The 27,113-nt window shown below is 41.8% G+C and overlaps 1 protein-coding gene across 1 annotated transcript in view; it reads left to right on the top strand.

Annotated features, from left to right (window-relative positions):
• Positions 1–226: 226 nt before the first annotated feature.
• Positions 227–27,113, top strand: part of LOC126335434 (ras-like protein family member 11B) — a 355,291-nt gene continuing 328,404 nt past the window's right edge. The window contains exon 1 of the mRNA XM_049998715.1: positions 227–400. The gene's annotated coding sequence lies outside the window, so the exon portion shown is untranslated. The remainder of the gene's footprint in view (positions 401–27,113) is intronic.

Raw genomic sequence — 27,113 nt, 5'->3', positions numbered from 1 at the left:
AGCCATCTTTTCACGTCAATCTCGCTATGCCATGAGTTTTGTCACCCACTGCACGTCTACCTAGGTGCTGGGAGCCAGAGACGGAATGGATGCTAAGTGGCCCGCCTGGGACGCAGGGACGTGCCCGCAGCGCTCTGGGCGGCCGTCTCCATGGCAACGGCGCGGCCGCTTATAGCGGGCAGAGCTGTAGCGCCAACAGAGCGCCCAGTCCGGCTCGCGCTGCCGCTGCCACAGACAGCCCCAAGACTCAGCCAGCGTCGCGGAGGCGTCCGCTGACACACGCCGCCTCAATGCACCTGTTGATCTGTTTCTGTTGCACTAGCAGCTGCTTACTCAGATAATCCACGGCTGGAGACACGACGCATAGCCCTGCGTCAGACCAACAGTGTCTCGCCAACAGGTAAAAAGTTCAGTTTACTAATTTTTTATAGCCGGCCAAATCAAGTTACGAACGAGATGTTTTAGCGAGCTCAGCAAGCAGTGCATACGAAATTTCTGCGCGTTCTGACCGTATTCAAATTACCAATTGTGCATTTCCATAATTGTTGCACTGGTGAACTTTTGTGCTCAAATGTGGTAAAATTGTTTGCAGAAGTGGTATTACTAGGCAAATGGTTTACTGAGAATGTTGGGTTCGGAGTATCTACACATTTAAGGTATGCAAATAGCTCTGAGCACTATGCGACTTAACGTCTGAGGCCATCAGTCACCTAGAACGTAGAACTAATTAAACCTAACTAACCTAAGGACATTAGACACGTCCAAGCCCGAGGCACGATTCGAACATGCGACCGTAGCGGTCGCTCGGCTCCAGACTGTAGCACCTAGAACCGCACGGCCACTCCGGCCGGCTTTAACATACTCTATTGCTGGTATATAAGCCTTAACGTTACTATGGAATTCCACAATTTCATTTCTACAATTCAATCAACATCACTTTATATAGCTTTTAGAGCTTTTTTTGACACAGTCGCTTTTTTATGACATAGTAGTAACTGGTTTAAGCCAAAAGAGTCATTTTCAGATTTTAAGAGCAACATTTGGTGAAAACATTGTTTATCCGTTGCTTGACAACAATTGGTCATGTTCACGCATTGTTCGACTATGCATGAACGGGTGATCACAAAAAACCGCTCTTAGCATATGATTATTGCTGTTGTGGCCGAAACCGTTTATGATTGTTCCAGAAAAGAGGGACCGTATCAAAAAAATGAAAATAAAAAGGTATACAAAGCTATATAACAAGTCAGTCACCGTCATCTTAAACGAAATGTAGCTTTCCCAACTCTTTGCTTTTAAATTTTTGGGCATTTTGTCCTGCAGAAACGAATAGTTCCCACTAATCATTGTCTTACTAGGTTTCAAAAACTACAGTAGCGCTCAAAAGTATTTTGTTAAAAGCATTAGCTACAATGACATAAAGTCAAGTGCGTAATAGAAAAAAACTGCCAGTGTATAGTTGAAAAGTGTGTAATTATAATCCATTTAGATTAAACTACATTTTCTTTAAATAAAGTTATCTTACATCAAAACAGAAATGACAGTTTGTCCGGCTGAAAATGTAGTCTGTAGATCTAAGTATGTAAGTAAAAAAGTACTATTTTGGAATCTGAATACGAAATCAGTATTTCGTTGCATACCCATGGTATTCGGTCACAGCCGCGCATCTATTTCGCACAGAATCCACACGTTTTAGTAATAGGTCGAGTGGACATTTTGATCATTCGTCCAATTAGGCAGCAGACTGATCCTTGTTTGAGTGGATCCAATGCACCCCACAAGTGTTCCATTTGATTTAGCTCCGGGCTCTGTGTTTGTCATTCCAACAGTTTGATTTTTTTAACCTCAAAAGACTCTTTTTAAATGGCTGAAGGTGTGTTTTGAGTCATTGACCTCCTGAAATTTCCAGTTACGTGGCACATGCCATCTCCCAGTGGAACCAGATTGTTTTCTAAAATATAATTGCACAGGAACCGATCCATTTTGCCTTCTGTTTGGACTATAGGGCCAACACCACTTCTAAGAAAACATTCCCACACCATGACGCTGACCATGCTTAATAGTCGGTACCTGGTACTTTTTGTTGTTCCTTTTGTTTTTGGTCGACATATATATGGTACTAGACTAGATTTTCTCTGGTGCATGTTTTTTTTTGTCACATTTAATATGCCTATAGCCTATGGAAATCCTCTGTACACGTGAAATAAGAAATAACTCTGTGTCGCCATAGCTCGAAATACATCCAAAGCTGTGGATTTTCTGAGTAGCGTCGTTACATCGTGGAAGCGCTATAACAAATATGTCTGAATAGAACGCGCTCAGAATCGCGGTTTGAGGGAGGGGGTCCTGGTGCTCTTTTCCTATTTCAGCTAGGAACAGAAGATCAAAAGTTTTCTTCCAGCCCGGACAATTGGCCATTTATACAGCCATTCGAACATGTACCTTGCTATATCTATGGTACAATATCTTAAGCAAGGTCTGCACTACGAACCAGAGCTGGCGCCCAGGCAACTTATGCTAATCGACTAATGGGTTTTGCAAAAGATTTTAATTGGGCTGAAAATAAGTCTCACATAAGTTCTCCACTTGTATGTTCACAGTTCGGATTTTACATGCAAAAATAGTCATTATCGTTCGGATTTTACATGCAAAATCAGTCACCCTGGAATAACTCCGGACTAGAGTCAGACTGATGTTCAAAATTTGGCCCTCTGGTGCATCGGACCTTGGTCCATGATAAGTCTTAATCGTTGGAAAAAAAATCTTGCTTCGTTTCGATATTACGAGTAAAAACACGTTTTTTATGCGGTTCTTATTGCGTGCAACTTCTGTACTTTAAGCTTGTACGAATCGGTTCAAACTTTGCACAAAGGTAGATAAATGGATAAAGTCAAAATGAAATTTTTACCATCCAGTAATATCATCCATGTGATAGGAAGCACTCCAGAGTGGGGCTGCATGAATCCTTAATTTTAATGCGACGTTGTGTCATACTGCACAGCACGACAAATGGCCTGTTGGATGACATGATAAAATGCAACATGTTACACTAAATGACAACATGTATCAGTTTAATTTGAGAAGATGCATTATATTACATGATATGGGTATTCATACTAACAAGTAAAAAAGTGCGAATTTGTCAAGATATTTTGACTTGAATTCACTGAAGCTGCCAGACCAACCAAAAAGCTAGTTCCCTTCTTTTATACCTCTGACTCTCCCCAGGACATATTCGCCTTTTTTGTGCTATGATAGGAGCATTTTTCATTCTGGTGTTTATGTGGTAGGAGTGAAGTTGTAAAACTATCATAGATTAAAGTAGACTGTCATAAGTATGCATATATTACAGTATTTTTCCTAATAGCTTTGGTCAATTAAGATGGTACCCGTGCTACATGTACCTTAGCTTTGTTGCATACCTGTCGGACGTTACATGATTATGATCATTTTCTTTAAGTTTACAATCTGTGTCTTACTAAATTCCCCTGAAAAAAGGAAACAGTGAATCGTCTAGAAACTGATTGAGGATCGATCAAGCGTCAGGTAACATTTATCAATAATAACCGGAAACCATTGCATTTGATCTTGATGAAGAACGTTTTATTGAGTACTAAATAGCAACAGTAATGATATACTTTTCTTAAGTTTGTGCACGTAAACTCTACTTGTAGCAATCGCAGCTACTCCGGTTACATAAAATCGCAGAAGTTACGTGATCAATTAATTTCTATTAGTAATAAAATGCAATTTATATCCTGTTATCCTGTAAGGATGTAAAACACACAACGGAGTAGCACTCAATTATGTGCGGTTCTAATTATGTATTATGTGCAAAAAAACCAAACAAACAAAAAACAAAGAAATTGTTGGCTTCCAGTTTCTCTCTTACAAATTCGTTTATTTTTCTTTCCCTACCAATGCTATCCCTTAGGGATATGGCGGCTAAGGAAGGGAAGAAATCCAGTGTACACTCCGTGTGCATTCCGGGTGGAGTCATTCCTGATGTGGAAAGGGTCCTTCCGGATGCCATGAAGAGCACAGGGTGCAGCCAACTGCAGGTGGTGCACATGTCGGCACCAATGACGTGTGTCGCTTTGGATCTGATTTGGTGAAGGCTGCCGGTCTTGCTTACGAGATGAAGGCAGAGCTCACCATCTGCAGCATCGTTGGCAGAACCGACTCCGGACCTTTGGTGCAGAGCCGGGTGGAAGGTTTGAATTAGAGGCTCAAACAGTTTTGCGACCGTGTTGGCTGCAGATTCCTTGACTTGCGCCATCGGGTGGTGGGGTTTAGGGTTCCGCTGAATAGGTCAGGAGTTCACTACACTCAGCTGGCGGCTACACGGGTAGCGGAGGCTGTGTGGCGTGGACTGGGTGGTTTTTTAGGTTAGAAGGCCTCGGGAAAGTACGGGGTGGGCTGAAAAGTCAAAGGGTGCATGGAAAATACAGGACGTGCGTGGATCAAGGAACAGTCGGAATTGTAGTTGTAAATTGTTGTACTTGTGCTGGGAAAGTCCCTGAGCTTCAAGCGCTAACAGAAAGCACAGAAGCTGAAATCGTTATAGGTACAGAAAGCTGGCTAAAGCCTGAAATAAGTTCTGCAGAAATTTTTACGAAGTCTCAGACGGTGTTCAGGAAAGATAGATTAGGCAGAATTGGTGGTGGAGTGTTTGTGTCTGTCAGTAGTGGTTTGTCTTGTAGTAGAGTCTAAGTAGATACTCCATGCGAATTGGTATGGGTGGAAATTACACTTAACAGCTGAACTAAGTTAATAATTGGCTCCTTCTACCGACCCCCAGACTCCGATGATATAGTTGCTAAACAGTTCTGAGAAAATTTGAGTCTCGTAACAAATAAATACCCCACTCATACGGTTATAGTTGGTGGGGACTTCAACCTTCCCTCGATATGTTGGCAAAATACTTGTTCAAAACCGGTGGTAGGCAGAAAACATCTTCCGATATTATCCTAAATGCTTTCACCGAAAATTATTTCGAGTAGTTGGTCCACGAACCCACGCGAATTGTAAATGGTTGCGAAAACACACTTGACCTCTTAGCCACAAACAATCCAGAGCTGATAGAGAGCATCATGACTGATACGGGGATTAGTGATCACAAGGTCGTTGTAGCTAGGCTCAGTACTGTTTCTTCCAAATCCACCAGAAACAAACGCAAAATAATTTTATTTAAAAAAGCGGATAAAGTGTCACTAGAAGCCTTCCTAAGAGACAATCTCCATTCCTTCCGAACTGATTATGCAAATTTAGGCGAGATGTGGCTCAAATTCAAAGATATAGTAGCAACAGCAATTGAGAGATTCATACCTCATAAATTGGTAAGGGATGGAACTGATCTCCCGTGGTACACAAAACAGGTCCGAACGCTGTTGCAGGGGCAACGGAAAATGCATGCGAAGTTCAGAAGAACGCGAAATCCAAAAGATTGGCTAAAATTTACAGACGCGCGAAATTTGGCACGAACTTCAATGATAGTTGCCTTTAATAGGTTCCACAACGAAACATTGTCTCGAAATTTGGTAGAAAATCCGAAGAAATTTTGGTCGTATGTAAAGTACACAAGCGGCAAGACGCAGTCAGTACCTTCGCTGCGCAGTGCCGATGGTACTGTTACCGACGGCTGTGCCGCTAAAGCGGAGTTATTGAACGCAGTTTTCCGAAATTCCTTCACCAGGGAAGACGAATGGAATATTCCAGAATTTGAAACACGAACAGCTGTTAGCATAAGTTTCTTAGAAGTAGATACCTTAGGGGTTGCGAAATAACTCAAATTGCTTGATACGGGCAAGTTTTCAGGTCCAGATTGTATACCGATTATGTTCCTTTCAGATTACGCTGATACAATAGCTCCCTACTTAGCACTCATATACAACCGCTCGCTCACCGATAGATCTGTATCTACAGATTGGAAAATTGCGCAGGTCGCACCAGTGTTTAAGAAGGGTATTAGGAGTAATTCATCGAACTACAGACCTATATCATTGACGTCGGTTTGCAGTACGGTTTTGGGGCATATACTGTATTCAAACATTATGAATCACCTCGAAGGGAACGCTCTATTGATACGTAATCAGCATAGTTTCAGAAAACATCGTTATTGTGCAACGCAGCTAGCTCTTTATTCGCACGAAGTAATGGCCGCTATCGACAGGGAATCTCAAATTGATTCCGTATTTCTAGATTGCCGGAAAGCTTTTGACACCGTTCCTCACAAGCCACTTCTAATCAAGCTGCGGGCCTATGGGGTATCGTCTCAGTTGTGCGACTGGATTCGTGATTTCCTGTCAGAAAGGTCGCATTTCGTAGTAATAGGCGGCAAATTATCGAGTAAAACTGAAGTGATTTCAGGTGTTCCCCAGGGAAGCATCCTGGGACCTCTGCAGTTCCTGATCTATATAAATGACCTGGGTGACAACCTGAGCAGATCTCTTAGGTTGTTCGTAGATGATTCTGTAATTTACCGTCTAGTAAGGTCATCCGAAGACCAGTATCAGTTGCAAAGCGATTTAGAAAAGATTGCTGTATGATGTGCCAGGTGGCAGTTGAGGCTAAATAACGAAAAGTGAGAGGTGATCCACATGAGTTCCAAAAGAAAACCGTTGGAATTCGATTACTCGATAAATAGTACATTTCTTAAGGCTGTCAATTCAACTAAGTACCTGGGTGTTAAAATTACGAACAATTTCAGTTGGAAAGACCACATAGATAATATTGTCGGGAAGGCGAGCCAAAGGTTGCGTTTCATTGGCAGGACACTTAGAAGATGCAACAAGTCCACTAAAGAGACAGCTTACACTACACTCGTTCGTCCTCTGTTAGAATATTACTTTGTTATTTCCGTTTATTTCTGCTGCTATTACTCTAACGTATCGATGATTGCCTGTAAAATGTGCTACATACAGTTTCCCTACCTCACCTTTTTCCACTCTCCATCGCATGTTCCTTCACGTCACAGAAAAAGAGTCAAAGGTTTTCGCTATGTTCAATCTGTATTAACTGACCACATCACCACCTGAATCACAAAAGAGACATAATTAACACGTCTGTAACGGAAACAAGGCGAATATGTGAGGCGCATCACCTCAGACGCAAATGCAACATCTGCATTCTAAGGACGAGTGGGATCTTCAGCAGTTACATAAGAAGTGTCAAAGAATCAAACACTCGGCGAAGTGACACGTCGGATAAAGAAATGTCGGGTGCATTCCTTTCCCCTATAGTCCTAGAGTGGCGGGCAGAACACGGTGTAAAGGCTTTATATAAAACGACAGAGAACATCAAAGAGTCTCTCAGAACGGCTAAGGAGAAAAGAGACTCAGTTGCAGTATCGGAAAATAAGCGGCACTGCAGGTAGGGGCGTAGCACGCGCTGTGTGACACAGACCACGTAGTGAAATTCGCTGGCACGGACGTTCTTAGTGCAGGGAAGAGCTATTACACCCTCTTGTTCAGGGAAGCTATAGAAATACACAAACATGACAACAGCTTCAACAAGAAAGAAGAAAGCCTCAAGGTGAACGGATCCTGGATTCCCGTGCTGCAGAGAAAGACCGGTGCACACAGCAACGGGAGAACCGCAGCGGTAATGACCATAGAAAAGCCCTTGGATATTGGCCACCAGGTACATGTTATAATCTGCGGGCACGAGCTCGATCCAGGCCACAACCAGCAATAAAGGGTGAAGCTTTGACAATGCCAGCCACTCGTGCTGGCGAAACATCAGCAAAATTATCAAACAAACGTCGCCCAAAGAACCAGAGATAGAAGCCAACAGGCAATTCGTTATGTTAGCTGAGTACACTATTCTACGCGTCATCTGCTGCTATTAGTGCTACTACAACAACTGCGACTCCAGCTACACACAACAACAACAACAACAACAACAACAACAATTATTTATGATATAACAAATATCTCAACGCGCCCTATTACTATCACCACCATCTAGAGTCTAATACAGTAACTACTACAGGAAGTTGTGCTAAAAGTAGTAAAAATAATTCTAGGAATTATCTTCATAACAATAATAATAATAATTATTATTATTATTATTGGCAGGACACTTAGAAGATGCAACAAGTCCACTAAAGAGACAGCTTACACTACACTCGTTCGTCCTCTGTTAGAATATTGCTGAGCGGTGTGGGATCCTTACCAGGTGGGATTGACGGAGGACATCGAAAGGGTGCAAAAAAGGGCAGCTCGTTTTGTATTATCACGTTATAGGGGAGAGAGTGTGGCAGATATGATACACGAGTTGGGATGGAAGTCATTACAGCATAGACATTTTTTGTCGCGGCGAGACCTTTTTACGAAATTTCAGTCACCAACTTTCTCTTCCGAATGCGAAAATATTTTGTTGAGCCCAACCTACATACGTAGGAATGATCATCAAAATAAAAGAAGAGAAATCAGAGCTCGAACAGAAAGGTTTAGGTGTTCGTTTTTCCCGCTCGCTGTTCGGGAGTGGAATAGTAGAGAGATAGTATGATTGTGGTTCGATGAACCCTCTTCCAAGCACTTAAATGTGAATTGCAGAGTAGTCATGTAGATGTAGATTATTATTATTATAACAGACTGCTAATACCATTTCTTTTGATATACCTATATCTCTTAACGTGAGAGCGCAGTCTTGTATTATACGCATTTTCTCTTCGCTAAATATTGAGGAACATGTACGCGCATTGCTGTTATCGGACTGTACAGTTTCTCTTGTTTCTCTCTACATGCTGTTCCATATCGGCCAGGCTGCCGGGTTCAGCAATATCTTGCTACCTGCAGACGACATGGTGATGGAACCGAGCGCTTCGCTTATCTTTCCCTGAGAACCATTGACTCTTCTTGTTCTTCTCATACTCCTCGGCCCACCTTCCTTCACTAAGAGCAGAATACTAACCTATCAAGCGGCCAGAATGCCATCGGACTTCATCTCGTTCAGTGCGTTTCTCTGCTGGCATTTTTCGCCTCTGATGTGGTGTTCGTTGTCTACAGCCTTTCTTTTTATCTGAGACGGCATCGGTCAGAAGATTTACAGTATCAAAATCCTCTGTTACTGTAATTATGTCGACAACAGTTTTAATTGATGAAAGGAGAAAATATAAGAAAACAGTAAATGAAGCAGACAAAAAGGAATATAAACGTCTCAAAAATGAGATCGACAGGAAATGCGAAATGGCTAAGCAGGGATAGCTAGAGGATAAATGTAAGGATGTTGAGACATATATCACTGGTGGTAAAATAGATACTGCCTACAAGAAAATTAAAGAGACTTTCGGAGAAAAGAGAACCACTTGGATGAATATCAAGAGCTCAGTTGGAAAACCAGTTCTACGCAAAAAATGGAAGGCAGAAAGTTGGAAGGAATATATAGATGGTCTATAAAAGGGCGATGTACTTGAGGGCAATATTATTTAAATGGAAGAGAATGCAGATGACAATGAGATGGGAGATATGATACTGCGTGAAGAATATGACAGAGCACTGAAAGACCCAAGTCGAAACAACGCCCCAGGGGCAGACAACATTCCATTAGAACTACTGATAGCCTTGGGAGAGCCAGCCCTGATGAAACTCTACCATATGTTGAACAAGATGTACGAGGCAGGCGAAATAGTCTCGGACTTCAAGAATAACGTATTAAATCCAATCCCAAAAATGAGCAAGTCTTAACAGATGTGAAAATTACCGAACTATCAGTTTAATAAATCACAGCTGCAGAGTATTAACACGAATTCTTTACAGTGGGATGGAAAAATTAGTAGAAGCCGACCACTGGGAAGATCAGTTTGGATTCCGTAGAAATGTTTGAACACGTGGAGTAATATTGACTTATCTTACAAGATAGATTAAAGAAAGGGAAACCTACGTTTTTAGCATTTGTAGATTTAGAGAAAGCTTTTGACAATGTTGACTGGAATACTCTCTTTCAAATTCTGACGGTGGCAGGGGTCAAATATAGCGTGATTAAGGCTATTTACAATTTGTACAGCAACCAGATGGCAGTTATAAGAGTTGAGGGGCACGAAAGGGAAGCAGTGGTTATGAAGGGAGTGAGACAGGGTTGCAGTCTATCACCGATGTTATTCAATCAGTATTTTGAGCAAGCGGTAAATGAAACAAAAGATAAATTCGGAGTAGGAATTAAAATCCATGGAGAAGAAATAAAAACTTAGAGGTTTGCCAATGACACTGCAATTCTGTCAAAGACAGCAAAGGACCTGGACGAGCAATTAATCGGAACGGGCAGTGTCTTGAAAGGAGGATATAAGATGAACATCAAATAAAGCATAACGAGGATAACGGAATGTAGTCGAATGAAGTCAGGCGATGTTGAGAGTATTAGATTAGGAAATGAGTCAATTAAAGTAGTAGATGTGTTTTACTATTTGGGGAGCAAAATAACTGATGGTGGTCAAAGCAGAGAGGTTCTAAAATGTAGACTGACTATGGCAAGTAAAACGTTACTGAAGAAGAGAAATTTGTTAAAATCGAGTACAGATTTAAGTGGTAGAAAGTCTTTTCTAGAAGTATTTGTATGGAGTGTAGCCATGTACGGAAGTGAAACATGGACGATAATTAGTTTAGACAAGTAGAGAATAGAAGCTTTCGAAATGTGGTCCTACAGAAGAATGCTGAAGATTAGTGACTAATGAGGACGTTATTGAATATATTTGGGGAGAAGAGGGATTTGTGGCACAACTTGGTTGGAAAAAGGGATCGGTTCGTAGGACACGTTCTGAAGCAACAAGTGATCATCAATTAGTACTGGAGGGAAGACCAGAGGGTGAAAATCGTAGAGGGAGAGGAAGGTATGAATACGATAAACATATACAGAAGGAGAAGGTTATAGTAGTTACTCTGAGATGAAGAAGCCTGCACAGGATAGAGCAGCATGAATAGCTGCATCAAACCAGTCTCTTGACTGTAGACCACAACAACAAGCCTTAAGCATATCAGCCGAAGTATTCATACATACAACATAACAGCTTATTTTAGGTTATTAATGAGGTAGTGACTTCCTACAAGTTTCAAAATAAAGTTTTACAAACTCATAAAGAGGATACAAGAAAATCAAAATAGCGATATTTACGTAAGTCTAGCAGATAATGTTTCAGGAGTTATTGTTACAGTACACACTGGTAGACTGTGAAGAATCCCTTTTGGAAATAGCTCATGAGGTATCTTCACTCTCGAGGATTGTTAGTCCACCCAGGTACTGAAGGAAGCTTCTATAGAGTTTGGAAGGATATGAGAGTCTTATTTACCTACTGAAACGGGTGTCCCGAGAAGCGTGCTCCGAATTTTCAGTCGACAGACGCTCTTTGCTCGAGAAAAGTAAGCGTCTAGCTTCGAATCACCGACCAGCAAGAACTTTGACCAAAGAAGAAACTTTTCTGACTTTTTCGAACCTGAAAGAGATTTGTAGCTTAAAGCATGCCAAACATTAGGGGCCAAGTACGGCAAAAGATCTTTTTCGTTTCTCCCTAAACGAAGTTTGAATTATACAAAGATGACGTAGTTGTCACCAGAATTGCTTATGCAAATCTTATTTATAATCTGTGCCACTTGTGCCCATGGAATATCTGCACGTTTTGTTGGAGTGCCTAGCATAAAGCTGATGCATGACACGAAAACCCATAAGCTGTAATATACCAATGTCATTTCTCATCTTTCCTCCAATTTTAATGACTCGGCTCAATTATTATTACCAAACTACTACATGTTCTTCCGCACGTCCTCCACCTACGACTCCACCTAGACTCAGAGGACGATTTTATCAGCAATGTATCGGTCCGGCAATGGGAAATCCATTTACTGAAGCTGTGTCTAAAATCTAGTTCAGTTTTTCTTCTGACAAGAGATATAGAGACGTACTTGCTGTTTACATAAAATATTGATGGCATATTTGTACCTGATTTATTAATTTTTATTTTTAGAGCCGCTGTCACGTAGAAATATCTAAATATAAATAATTCAAAAGCCAAGACTGCTTAAATACTTTTTGCTGGATAACCGGTTTCAACACACTAAAGGTGCCATCATCGGATCTGAATGTAGATTAACATTTGTAAACCACTTGTATATAACGATAGATGAGGCAGACCAGCTGATATAAAATAATTGTCACAAAAAATAAAAAATAAACCATTTTCTCATGGTCATTCTTTTCCGTAAGGTATGTAAAACCGAAGTCCAAGATAAAACTATTTGGTACATGACTGGTGCTCGACTAACAACGGTCGGCATCACACGTTTGGCTGGAGTGCCTGGCATAAAACTGGTGCAAGACACGAAAACTCATAAGCTGTAAGTGTGATGCCGACCGTTGTGTACCAAATAGTTTTATCTTGTGACTTCGGTTTTACATATCTTATGGACAAGAATAGCCATGAGAGCAGTTGTTTTTTCTATTTTCTGTGACAATGATTTTATTTCAGCTGGTCTGCCTCATGTATCGTTATATACAAGTGGTTTATAAATGTTAATCTGCATTCAGATCCGATGATGGCACCTTTAGTGTGCTGAAATCAGTTATTCAGTAAACAGAGTTTAAGTGATCTTGGCTTTTGGATTATTTCTACAACAGAGTGATCGTCCCACTACGCTCTATGTGTTCACTGCAAAATATCTAAATAATAACAAGTTAGCCATTTGACTCTATACACGAATTAATTATAAAGAAAAGGTAACTGATTTCTAAACTTATTCAGTTAACGAGGCAAAATAAGAAATATCGCCAAATGGGAGTTTTTTAATTCACAGGAGTGACAGAATCTTAAGTCACACAGTTAATACCCATCATCGCTGCCAAATTATCCAACCAATAAACATAGCAATCTTTTAATCTGGTAATTTCTCTTGGGGTTTTAGAGAAAGTGCAATCAATGTTCCCACAGAAAGAATTAATTAGTAAAGCTGACGAAAAGACGAAGCTGTTAATACGAAAAACAAACAAAAGCACATGTCGACAAGGGAACTGTAACACTAGCATTCCGTCCAAGATACTGCAACTTGCTGCCGACAAGATAAGACTGACTGCGCGATAGCACAGCTAGAGAGATCTAGTACGATAGAATGCACAAGGGAAGAAATTATATAAAGTACTAACAAGCTTAACACGAATGGAGAGTCCGTACATATCCACCGTTTTCTAGGGTACATTAAAACCTTACGCTTATCCGCTGATTGTGAATATCGTGCACACCAGTTGTACATATATCGTACGTCATTTACCAGGTCCATGTGATGCCACGATATAGCGGATGTTGTGACTTACATGTATTCTCCGGTGCATAAAAGTGTTGTGGCACATCTACTTAATGTTCCGCAGTTAATGGAAATAAGGCATCTGAAAAACAATCTTTAACGAATGAATGTAGGCTGTTTCATCCTGATCGTAACCGCACGGAATTCTGTAAGCACGTCAAAAATTGAAATATAGAAATGATAATAAGTTACTGATTCACTGAACATGGCAGTAATTCGAATAATTACATGGTTGAATAAATTCAGATAGCAGAATAATTACCGTCGCCATCTCTAAAATGAGCAAAAAAGTAATAATCTTCGTTAATGACTGATGTGACTCGGAAACCACCTAATAACTGGGATTGCATATTAATGCAATAATTGAACAAAATGCACGCGATCGGGTTTGGGTATTCAAGACACGAGGAACATGAACAAAACGATGTTAATTTGTATTACACTGATATTATTTATAGTTGCGAACCTCAGTTATAGGTAATTGCCAGCAATATTTCATAGAAAAGTGTACTAAATTGCGTAACTCACGGTAATGCGATCTGATAAAAAATTGCAAAGTCATGACAAATACTACTTACTGTTCCTTAAGGATTACTTCCCAAATTCAAGCCGAAAATAGCTTCGTTTATAGTAACAACCATTTCGCAGTCCTACTGTTACGAGATATAAGCACATAAAATTGTAAAACACAACGTGAAACCATAAAAATTACTTTGGCTGCAACATATCTTGGCGTCAACATACTTTTACCGTTAAATATGATAGCTTTTATATAAATTTTGGTTTAACTGATTGTTTGCAGCAGTAGTGCAACATTGTATGAGGAACTATGATTATTACTACCTTTGGTTCTAATTGTTGTATTGGTGCGACGAAATGATTGTTATGGTATCCGTTATCGGCAACGAGCTCTTCGTGATTAGCGTGCAACTTGTATCACTTTGGGCCACACAGCAAACTTTCTTAATTACCTAATCTTCTTATAACCATTTACCCATAAACGTGCTCGCTCACTTACGTATTTAGCTGTGATACATATTACAAAACCAACTCCGAAACCATCTCCATTTGGCGTTAGCGCGACAACACTTCACGTCTTTATCGCACCAAAGATGATACGCAGCTCCTTACTTTTCTTCCGCTGTTACGACTGCGCACACTTGCGCCAACGATGTTATTGTAACATAACAAAGATATTTTTTGGGCTTTGAGCTGTCTGAATTTCCGTGACATTGCCGGCGTGTTTACTACAGAACTTTTACTTAATTATTTCTTACTTGTTGTTCTAGCATCATCATACACGCTAATTACTGACAAAACATAGGATTCCAAAAAATAATTTTAAAAGTGCTGTGTTATATTTGTGTTTTCGATCTCCCAGATGTGAATTTGAGCGTCACATGTCTCGATCTGCGCATCACCATTCGAATGAGAAAAATAATTTTCGTTGTCTATTTCATTCAATTTTTGGCTTTACATTACAAGAAAACATTATGATTTATTGTGGTTACATGTCGCTTGGTGTTCGGGAAGAATTATGCTGGCCGTTTACAAAACACGAAACGCGACATCTGGGAGCACAGCGTGCGCTACCAGATGTGCAAATCCTTTGTCTTTCGTTGATTGTTTACAGTTCCGCGGAAGGTTTATTTTAATTGGCTATGTATCCCCCCCCAATGTGCAACAGACCTCACAAGTAGTCCATTGAACGTTAGCGTCAACAAACAAAGGAAAGGGATTTATTTCCCACAGTGCCAGAAATACTACAGAGAAACTTCTTTGTCCGGTCGTGATCGCTAGCAACAAAAAAGAACAAAATAGTTTTTAGTAAAGACGGGAGTAGACTCTACTGAGTGGACGGCAATCACTCGTTCCAAGATGACTTTATGACGAATCATGGCGCCGAGATACGACGGCAGCTTCAATAATCGTGACATACGCTTCTTTGAAAAGTATACGCGGGGGAGTGCTGAGTGTACTGAACCACTAGTACGTGACGATAAAGTAACTCGAAAAGTAACTTTCATTGTATAATCCACAATTTCATACATCGAAATATAAAATATATGGTTGTATCATGACAACACAGTGATGTTCAATTCATTCTATGGCCATTTTCATTCAGGTTTTCTATGAATTGTGTAGATTAATCCAATCAAATTTAAGACATGTTCTCCAAAAAAGTATCAATTCCGCTGGCAGTTTTTGTTATCCAAACCAGTTTAGCGTAACGTCTCTTTCTTATTCAACCGAGCTAGGAGTGGCAGCGGTAAGGCAGTGTACACGCAGTGAGGGGGGGGGGGGGGCGGGGTGAGGGAGAGTTGGGACTGCGATTGAAATCTGTGTCCGTCCATACAGCTTTAGGTTTCTCACGAATCCCTTAAATCACTTAGGCGAATCCCAGGATGATTTCTTTGAAACAGCAGACACTTCCATCCCTCCCTGATGGAACTTATGGTCCGTCTCTAATGACTTTGTTATCGATGGGTTGTTAGACCCTCACCTCCAATATTTCCCTTTATTCATAAACGCTATATCACCAGATTCTTATACATTAATTAATCAAAAGTATGCTGCATTGCGAACTCCCATAACTTTATTTCCTACAAGATCGCTGTCGAAGACATCGTACGTCCTCGATCTCCAATGCCTGCAGAAATTTTCTTGCGTACGTAGCATCAAAGTAATGATCGCTTCAAATCATGGGTTATGGCCAGATAGCGGAAAAGGGTGATTTAAACAGAAGTAACCGGGACTTTCCTCAAGATGATTTAAACAGAAGTAACCGGGACTCTCCTCAAGATGTTAATTCAATAAGAAAAAATAAAATGAATAAAATAAAACTTACGTAGGTTGCACACGACATCGCATCAACTCAGATGGCGGATGGTACAGTACGATGGACGTATATATCAAGAGACGATTTAGGAAAACTGTCAGTAATGAAATCAAACATCCCATTAATGATGTCAGATGGGGTGCTTAAAGCCATTCGAAGTATGGAGAAATGAAATGGCCGAGAGACGGTGTTTCAATAGAAAGGTTAAAGCTGGAAGCAAAGGCATATAAAACGTACTTACTAAATTGTTTACAGAATGTATACTAGGAAGACGATTCCTCACAATACGAGCAATGGAGAGATCGACCTCCCTCATAAGCAAGGAAATAGAGAAGACACAAATGTCTACACACCTAATACCCTCCTCTGTTGAATTAAAATGATATTCACAAAATAATCGTCCAACACATAGACGAAGCAGTACAAACAAAAAGCATATTGTACAAGTCAGTACAGTGCAACATGTGATTTTCAAGTTGTGAATGAAATTGCACAACAAACCGACAACTGCATTGGTTTGCAAACCGTAAGGACAAAAGTGACTATGATGTAAGAGGTCCATGACTTAGGAATTTGTTGCTAGCGCATTTGAACAGATGTAATTTCGATGGACAGCTCACGCGCTACGTGCGATATGTAAACTATAAGAGAATCTAAGACAAGAGAGCACAGTTGACAGCAGTAGGAACTGTGTAATAGTAGGAAGGAGTAAGACGTAGCGAGCAGTCGTGTGTATGAAGTTGGCTGGGCCGGTCGTGTGGGGCAATGGCGATGCCTGAGCGATGTAGTATAAGTAAAAGCAGCCTCGCGCATTTGTACAATTGTTATATCAAGTCCCATGTAAATGTTTTTAAAAAATATCTTAATAATAATCTTTCTTATAAAAAATTAACGTTTGACAATCATTCATCTCAATTTAAAGATTTTATTAATTTCTCCAATCCAAGATCATCATGATTATTGTAAAGAAAAATCAGTTGTTTCTTTTTATACATGACAAATCTATCGGCCAGCATTGCACTGGGCTGTGCCACAAAAATTTCTTATAGGAGCAGATATACATGCGTTACCCGGCGACTTCATTGAGGTATGATTTTTCAATTTATTCAGAACGAATTTTCAGGGCCATGACGCAGCACTGCTGACAACCAAAATTTACCAGTTTAAATTCACAGACAGTTATTGAATGGTTATTAGTGAGTCACAATTTTATTAGGAGATAAGTCACATTGTATTACTGGTAGGTTACGGAATTCATCTGTTGGTAGGTTACACTTACAATAATCGTGATGATCTTGGATTGGAGAAATTAATAAAATCTTTAAATTGAAATAATGACTGTCAAGCGTTAATTTTTTTATAAGAAAGATTATTATTCAGATATTTTTAAAAACATTTACATGGGACTTGATATAACAATTGTACATATACGCGAGGCTGCTTTTACTTATACTACATCGCTCAGGCTGCGCCATCGCTCCACACGACCGACCCAGCCAACTTCATACACACGACTGCTCGCTACGTCTTACTCCTAGTGCTACACACTTCCTACTGCTGACAACACTGCTCTCTAGTCTGAGATTCTCTTATAGCTCACATATCGCAGATAGCGCGTGAGCAAACCATCGAAATTACAACTGCTCAAGTGCGCTAGCAACAAATTCCTTAGTCATCGACTTCTTACAGTGGGATGCTGTATCACTGCCAAATAACATAGATCGACGAAAGAAAGAACTGCTACAGTACAGAACAGAAAGTAGTTCATAAAATTTAGCGCTGAGATTAGCAGAAATGAACTTTTATTCAAAGGCAAGAATTACGCTGTCCAGGAGAACGTTATAAATCGCGTACTGACCTTCATACCTTTGAACACAGTATATTCACTGGTCAGCGCGATTTATGACTTTCTCCTGGACATTACAAAAATTGGGACACGGTTCTTAATAACGTGTGTGATCACCTCGAACGGCATGCTCTGCATCGTGCTTCTGTGTTGGGCACAAGGCTGGTAAGAGTTCTGGTGGCAGTGAGTTCCACTTTTCCATCATCATGCATGTGGGTATGCTGCAATATGTCTCCGCGCGGCATCCCAGACATGTTCGATGGAATTTAAATCGGGGGAACGGATAGGCCAGTCCATTCGCCGAATGCTCTCTCCTTGCAAGAGCTCCTCCACCTGGTCACCCAGTGCCAGCCATAAAAATAGAGTCAGGGCCGAATTGATCACGCAGAAGACACGCTTGTGTAAGGAGTACAGTATCGCTGTAGCGCTGACCAGTGAATGTACCGTGTTCGAAGATAAGCAGGTCAGTACGTTCCTGCAAATTTAAGTCTTCCCAAGCCGTAACAGATGGATCACCAAAACAATCATGTTCGACGAATTTTCAGCGTTCATTACAAATTCCCAACTTTGCCCATATGAGGGTACGTCCAGAATCATTAATCGGCCTGAATCTCCTCTCATTCGGCAAAAGCCAGCGGCTCCAGTCTTCGTTGGTCCAGTCCCTATGCTTTTGGCACAATCGCAAACGGGACATCCAGTGTATGGTTGTCAAAGGCACACATCGTTCTGGTCGTCGAGCAAACAGACCTTACAATGCCATTGCCGTGCCAGCGTGGATCGTGATACTATGTGCCCTGCAGATTAGTTACATGTGGTTACAAGCAAACTAGATGTATCACTTAGTTCCCTTATTGCCTGTTGCACAATCTAGTTGTCACCTGATGACGTAGTTGACCATGGTCGACCATCTCCTCTCCTTCGGGCAGCAGTGGCTGTGTTCGGAACGCACCCTATGCACATGACACAATGGTGTGAGCAATACAAAACTGCGCTACACTCGTCACACTTCGTCCTTCTTCCTGTTTCCCGGTGATTCTCCGTAGTACAACACAAATCGAATGTTGTCACCAGACCGTGTTGTATTGAAGAACATCTCCACAATGCACTGTATCTGCTCGCTCACTGACCCATTTTTATGTCCCTTCAACTAATTCGTTTTGTGAGGCCAGCTTCGTTTGACCCATAGTCACGCTGACCTCACGCCATATGAGGTCCAACTCTCTGTGCACGACTGAGAGACCTCTGGCAACGTGTTCCCGCTCTTTCATTCATTTCCACCTACTAGTTAATATGTTTTGTCACTTTATCTATCTCGACTTTGAGTTTTCCGCACAAGTTAGTGGGAAATTTAACTACCGTGTCACCTGGGTTTCATATTCTTTGTGTAAGTTTGCACTTAATTTCGGCAGAATCTGTTGAAGCAGCCATTGATAGACATTTCTTTGATTCGATAAATATTAGTATATTCATCAGTGTTACAGTATGCCTCAGATCTTATCAGGACAGAGGGAAAATCAAAGCGATACAGTGAGTTAAACAAATAAATTGTGTACCATAAAACAAGTTCTTAACAGCGATAGAGGAAGTTTTCCGATGCCTAAACTGCAAAACAGAAGATGGCATACGTGTTAATGGGGCATATATGAACCAGCCCCAATACAATGTATTGCTCACCTCTATTGCAGATAAACTTCAACAACTAATAGAAAAAGGCAATAGAATAATTTTGAAAGTACATCTAAAAATAAAAGTGGATTGATGTACAAGCAGTGAAGACATCCAGATTGTTAGTTACTAGAAGACACAAGAAAACAAAGAAACTGGGGCGGGAAAACATATTATATGACTTTAAAAAACATGAGATGGACAAGAATGACATATAGCCAGACAAATAATTGGGAGAGGAACTGAGGAAGTTCTTTGCTGCATACAGGGAGCAAGGCGACAAGTTTCTGAATGCAGATGACATCAGAAAATGTGAAGGAGCAATGTGGATGACGATACTAGATAAAGAGGTCTGGAGTAGGATTTTTAAACTCGAACTTTATATCTGGTTGTAAATTTGCTTCTCTGCAAGAGTCAGCATATAATCAGGGAAAAAAAATCACTTCTGTCAGGGACAGCTTGATATGTTCACAGATTACAATTTACGCACCTTTTATTCTGGTATACAGGTAAATTATATCTTCTTGGATTTTCGAATGACATTCGGCAGTGTGCCACATTATCATCGTACAAATAAGATGGACCACTCGGAGTATCTCTAGAAATCTGTCATATAAAATAAAAATGATTGACTGATAGAACCTAGTACATTATATATGCCGGAGAACATTTAACAGAAACGAAGGTTTTAACAGGGAGCGTAATAGCACCACTAATTTCCTTAACATTCGTATGAGTTCTCAGATAGAATTTGACATGACTAAACACTAACAACGCTGTAGTCTACAGTAAAGTACTGTCATTTTCCGATAGTATTCAAATAAGAAAAATCTTAGACGACATTTCAACGTGATATATTGTATGACATCCCTCGTTAAAGATGTATAAATGCAAGATGATACCCATCACAAAGTGCGAGCACCCTGTAACATCGGTTACAAGATGAGTCATGAATTTCTAGAGCACGCCACACTGTATAAATATTTATTTCCCTAGCTCTACGCACGAAACGAATAGGACATAAAATCGTTAATCATCGATGCGAAACAGTTTCCATCATTTGCAGATTTGCATGTTATTTCTGCCTAATGGCACAAATAGAAGAAAAGTTTGTGAGCAACTTTCGCAGTTGTTGTGAGATTGCTGTCAGTTTTCACACACTTAGGAGTACTTAAACATGTCTTAGAAACTTCTTTAGATGCCGCAGGAAAACATGTATAGTTCTATGAGAAAGAAAGAAACTCGGTGTCATAATTCGGTGATATAAACGATAAAAATTACTTGCGAATGACATAAAATTTGCAACATTTTCCGTAATAGCTTGACGAAAATCGCACACCGATATTTTTGTTGAATCTAGATGTACTGGGGGTGGCCTGTCTTAGCGTCCCATTTTGTATAGCTTTCTCTTTACTGCAACGCCTTCCTTCATTTCTTTCCAGCAAAAGACGTGTCCTTCTTCCATTTCCTTTGCTTTGTTTTACCTGATGTCTCACCGGCTGCTGTTCCTGTTATGTTCTTAATTTGTTCCCATTCATGTTCAGCGCTGTCTGTTTCTAGGAGTATATTCTTTATTTAACCTAGCCGTCTTTGTTTTTTGGCAGATTCATGCTCTTGTAAGTATATTTTACATATTTTTCTTGGTTGATCTGAGGAATTATTTGTGAATGTTAGCTTGAAGTAGGAAGTGTCCTGTATTTGTCATATCCTCTACATACACGCTGACCCTAAGAAAGTGTTGATGTTTCTCTCTTTTTTTTCTAGGAATCAGTGACGTATAGTTCTTGGTTCTCTGGCCGACTACGTATGCTTATGAATATTTTTGTGTTTATAGAAAAAGTTCAAAATTCTGAAGCTGCCGTATCTTTTAACGTGGCTGCATTACTGTTGACCAGAATCTCTGTAGCGTAAACTATTATATTATCTACACACTCTCTTCCTGTTCTGGCATTGTGATCTCCACCAATTAGAATACAGTCGTTCTTATTTACCTTGTCTAGTGTTTTCTGTAGGCTATAGACTGTAGGCCTAATAATGTCGCTTGCTTTGTTTCTTGCTTGCTTTTGGACATACTCTACTATACAGATTAAAGAATCTCGAGATATCTTACATCATATACTGCATATTTGTTCGTTAATCCATGTATAGTTTAGCAGTATGTTCCTCCCTTTGTTATTGAGCATTGTAGCAACTCCAGCTTGCGCTCTTTTGAGTTGTTCTAGTCCACTATAATTTCCTGGACCGCTTGTTCCTTTCATTTTATTTTTTGTTTTGTGGTGACTGCTACATCACATCGCTTCTCTTACAGTATTTCTTCTAATTACTTTTCCTTTATGGGTATCCCTGTAACATTCCATGCTATAAGTTCACATATTCAGCCACACCAAAGTCGTTGTCCTTTTGCCTCTTCCGGTTTGTCATAAGGGATTCTATTCCGCTTTTTCTCTTATGCTGCTTGCCAGTAATTTCTGATCATGCCCGGTCGCCTTGCGAGAATTGCTTAGTTGTACCTGGATAGTGGGACAACCACTTCAGGGCCTCCCAAATTGTCTGATTTTCGTGGCAACGATATACTCCCCTAGGGAGGTGGCTTCCCTACACCTTGAAACGTCCCCTTCGGAAAATTATGAATTACTGTTTTGGTAAACATCTGCGTTATGTGATATAGAGACAGCTGAATAAAACTGTACGTACTCAGACAGTCCTCTCTTATTCTGATCATAATTACAATGACACGCGATATTTTTTTAGCGCAACGCACTCTGACTCTCAATGACCCCTACAAAATAATGGCCCTGATTAACAATAACCATATCTTTCGTGACTCACTTACCTCACAAAAATGTTCGTTACTCGAACTACTGTAATAGAGTGAGCGCCAATACTGCCAGCTAAATAAAAGATTCTAACTACTGAAACCACTAACTACTGATAGGCATAGTTAGCAAATGAAAAATTTTGATAGAGAAGAAACAATGTATTTACCTTAATAATGTTCAAAAATCATCATATATACATCTATCAATTCATGACATCCATCTTTACAAATTTCCTTTTCTGGCGGACACACGTCTAGATCGTAAGCTTATAGTAACCTCTCAAAACTCAGGCATCTCTCTCTCCACATTCGCCACTGCTGGCGGCTCACCTCCAACTGCCAAACACTACGTGCTGTTCACATCCAACTGCCAAACACTACAAAAGCGAATACTCCAACAATGAGTCCAACCAGCCAGAGACTGCACACCGCACAGTCAGTGATTTTCATACAGAGCGCTACGTGTCCTTACCAACATAAACAGCTAAACAGCCTACTTACAACTTGTAAGGCCTCCCACGTCTCATGTTGTGGGACACACTTCGCCTGCCTCCTCTGCCAAGGCCTAGCTGGCTTGGGTGAACCTTCTTGCACCTGCGCTGCTACCGGCACAGCCGCCCATATCTCCTAAGCTCGCGAACTTCCCACCCTGTAGAGAAACTGCTGTCGTTAAAGCAGTGTTCCATAGAAGGTTGTATATGTATTGTGAGATAATGTATTGAACTACTTACGTCAGTATTTTCCTTGTGACCTACAGTGAGGTGATAAAAATCATAGCGATATGGACAAATACGGATGGCGATAATATTGCGTACACAAGGTGTATAAGTGAATTAAATTAGCGGAGCTGTCGTTTGTACGCAGGTGATTCGTGCCAAAAGGCTTCCGACGTGATTATGGCCGCACGACGACAATTAACAGACGATGATCTACATCTACGTGATTACTCCGTTATTCACAATGAAGTGCCTGCCAGAGGGTTCAATGAACCATCTTCATGCTGTCTCTCTACCGTTCTACTCTCGAACGGCACACGGAAAAACGAGCACTTAAATTTTTCTGTGCGAGCACTGATTTCTCGTGGTGATGATCATTTCTCCCTAGGTAGGTGGGTGCAATCGGAGGGGAAAACTGTTAATTGAAATTTCATGATAAGATCCCCTCGCAACGAAAAACGCCTTTGTTTGAATGATTGCCACTCCAATTCACGTATCATGTCTCTGACACTATCTCCCCTATTTCGCGATAGTACAAAACGAGCTACCCTTCTTTGTACTTTTTCCATGTCATCCGTCAGACCCACCTGATGCGGATCCCACACTGTACAGCAGTACTCCAGGATAGGGCGGACAAGCGTGGTGTAAGCAGTCTCTTTAGCAGACCTGTTGCACCTTCTAATTGTTCTCCCAATGAATCGCAGTCTTAGGTTTGTTCTACCCACAAGATTATCTATGTGATCGTTCCAATTTAGGTTATTTGTAATTGTAATCCCTAAGTATTTTGTTGAATTTACAACCTTCAGATCTGTGTGAATTGTCGCCTAATCGAAATTTAACTGATTTATTTTAGTACTCATGTGAATAGCTTCGCAGTTTTCTTTATTCAGGGTCAACTGCCACTTTTCGCACGATACAGATATCTTATCTAAATCATTTTGCAAGTCGTTTTGATCATCTGATGACTTTACAAGACTGTAAATGACAGCATCATCTGTAAACAATCTAAGACGGCTTCTCAGATTGTCTCCAATGTCGTTAATATACACTCCTGGAAATTGAAATAAGAACACCGTGAATTCATTGTCCCAGGAAGGGGAAACTTTATTGACACATTCCTGGGGTCAGAAACATCACATGATCACACTGACAGAACCACAGGCACATAGACACAGGCAACAGAGCATGCACAATGTCGGCACTAGTACAGTGTATGTCCACCTTTCGCAGCAATGCAGGCTGCTATTCTCCCATGGAGACGATCGTAGAGATGCTGGATGTAGTCCTGTGGAACGGCTTGCCATGCCATTTCCACCTGGCGCCTCAGTTGGACCAGCGTTCGTGCTGGACATGCAGACCGCGTGAGACGACGCTTCATCCAGTCCCAAACATGCTCAATGGGGGACAGATCCGGAGATCTTGCTGGCCAGGGTAGTTGACTTACACCTTCTAGAGCAGGTTGGGTGGCACGGGATACATGCGGACGTGCATTATCCTGTTGGAACAGCAAGTTCCCTTGCCGGTCTAGGAATGGTAGAACGATGGGTTCGATGACGGTTTGGATGTACCGTGCACTATTCAGTGTCCCCTCGACGATCACCAGAGGTGCACGGCCAGTGTAGGAGATCGCTCCCCACACCATGATGCCCGGTGTTGGCCCTGTGTGCCTCGGTCGTATGCAGTCCTGATTGTGGCGCTCACCTGCACGGCGCCAAACACGCATACGACCATCATTGGCACCAAGGCAGAAGCGACTCTCATCGCTGAAGACGACACGTCTCCATTCGTCCCTCCATTCACGCCTGTCGCGACACCGCTGGAGGCGGCCTGCACGATGTTGGGGCGTGAGCGGAAGACGGCCTAACGGTGTGCGGGACCGTAGCCCAGCTTCATAGGGACGGTTGCGAATGGTCCTCGCCGATACCCCAGAAGCAACAGTGTCCCTAATTTGCTGGGAAGTGGCGGTGCGGTCCGCTACGGCACTGCGTAGGATCCTACGATCTTGGCGTGCATCCGTACGTCGCTGGGGTCCGGTCCCAGGTCGACGGGCACGTGCACCTTCCGCCGACCACTGGCGACAACATCGATGTACTGTGGAGACCTCACGCCCCACGTGTTGAGCAATTCGGTGGTACGTCCACCAGGCCTCCCGCATGCCCACTATACGCCCTCGCTCAAAGTCCGTCAACTGCACATACGGTTCACGTCCACGCTGTCGCGGCATGCTACCAGTGTTAAAGACTGCGATGGAGCTCCGTATGCCACGGCAAACTGGCTGACACTGACGGCGGCGTTGCACAAATGCTGCGCAGCTAGCGCCATTCGACGGCCAACACCGCGGTTCCTGGTGTGTCCGCTGTGCCGTGCGTGTGATCATTGCTTGTACAGCCCTCTCGCAGTGTCCGGAGCAAGTATGGTGGGTCTGACACACCGGTGTCAATGTGTTCTTTTTTCCATTTCCAGGAGTGTAGATCAGGAACAATATAGGACCTATAACACTTCCTTGGGGAACGCCGGATATTACTTCTGTTTTACTCGATGACTTTCCGTCTATTACTACGGACTGTGACCTTTCTGACAGGAAATGACGAATCCAGTCGCACAACTGAGGCGATACTCTGTAGGCACCCAGTTTGATTAGAAGACGCTTGTGAGGAACGGTATTTAAAGCCTTCTGGAAATCAAAAAATATGGAATCAATTTGACATCCCCTGTCGATACCACTTATTACTTCATGAGTATAAAGAGCTATTTGTGCTTCACAAGAACGATGCATGATGGTGTTTGGTTTGTGGGGCGCCCAACTACGCGGTAATCAGCGCTCGTACAAAGTCACAACTTTTTTACAGTCCAATTTTTTTCGCAGTCCAGTCTAGCCATAGTCACGAATGATGAGGATGATAATGAGATGATGAGGACAACACAAACACCCACTCCCCGGACAGAGAACAATCCCCGGCCCGGCCTGGAATCGAACCCGGGGCCCCGTGATCCAGAGGTAGCAAAGCTAGACCACGAGCTGCGGCCTGAAAGCTGACTGGTAGTTGGAGCTGGATGCATGGAACATTCCATTTCGGAAGTCATTAGTGAATTCAATATTCCGAGATTCACAGCGGCAAGATTGTGCCGAGAATAACAAATTTCAGGCATTACCCTTCACCTAGGACAAAGCAGTGCCCGGCGGCCTTATTTTAACGGCCGAGAGCAGCGTTGTTTGTGTAGAATTTTTTGTGCTAACATACAAGCGACGCCGATTGAAATAACGGCAGAAATCAATGTGGGACATACGACGAACGTTTCCGTTAGGACAGAGCGGAGAAATTTGTCGTCGATGGGCTATGGCAGCACACGATCGACGCGCCTGCCTTTGCTAACAGCACGACACATCGCCTGCACCGCCTGTCCTGGTCTCGTGACCGTGTCGGTAGGGCCCTAGACAGCTGAAAATCTGTGGCCAGGTCCTATCAGTCCCAGTTTCGGTTGGTAAGAACTGACGGTGGGCTTCGAGTGTGGTGCAGACTCCACGAAGCCATGGACCCCTGTTGTCTACAAGGCACTGTGCAAGCTGGTGGTGGCTCCATTCACAACGAATGGACTGGGTCGTCTGCCGGAAGTGAACTGATCATTGACTGGAAACAGTTATGTTCCAGTACTTGGTGACTATTTTTAGCCATTCATAGACTTTGTGTTCCCAACCAAAGATGGAATTTTTGTGGCTGATAATGAATCATTTCACGGGACCGCAAATGTTCGCGATTGGTTTGAAGAATATACTGAGCAATTCGAGAGAATGATCCGCCCACCTAGATCGCCCGACATGAATACCATCGGACATTTATGCGTCATAATCAAGAGGTCAATTCGTGCACAAAATCCTGCACCGGCTACACTTTCGCGATCATGGACGACTATGGAGGTAGTCCGGCTCAATAATTCTACGGGG

This window comes from Schistocerca gregaria, chromosome 2, assembly GCF_023897955.1.
Source record: "Schistocerca gregaria isolate iqSchGreg1 chromosome 2, iqSchGreg1.2, whole genome shotgun sequence".
NCBI lineage: Eukaryota > Metazoa > Arthropoda > Insecta > Orthoptera > Acrididae > Schistocerca > Schistocerca gregaria.
This window is presented reverse-complemented; position numbering and strand designations above follow the sequence as displayed.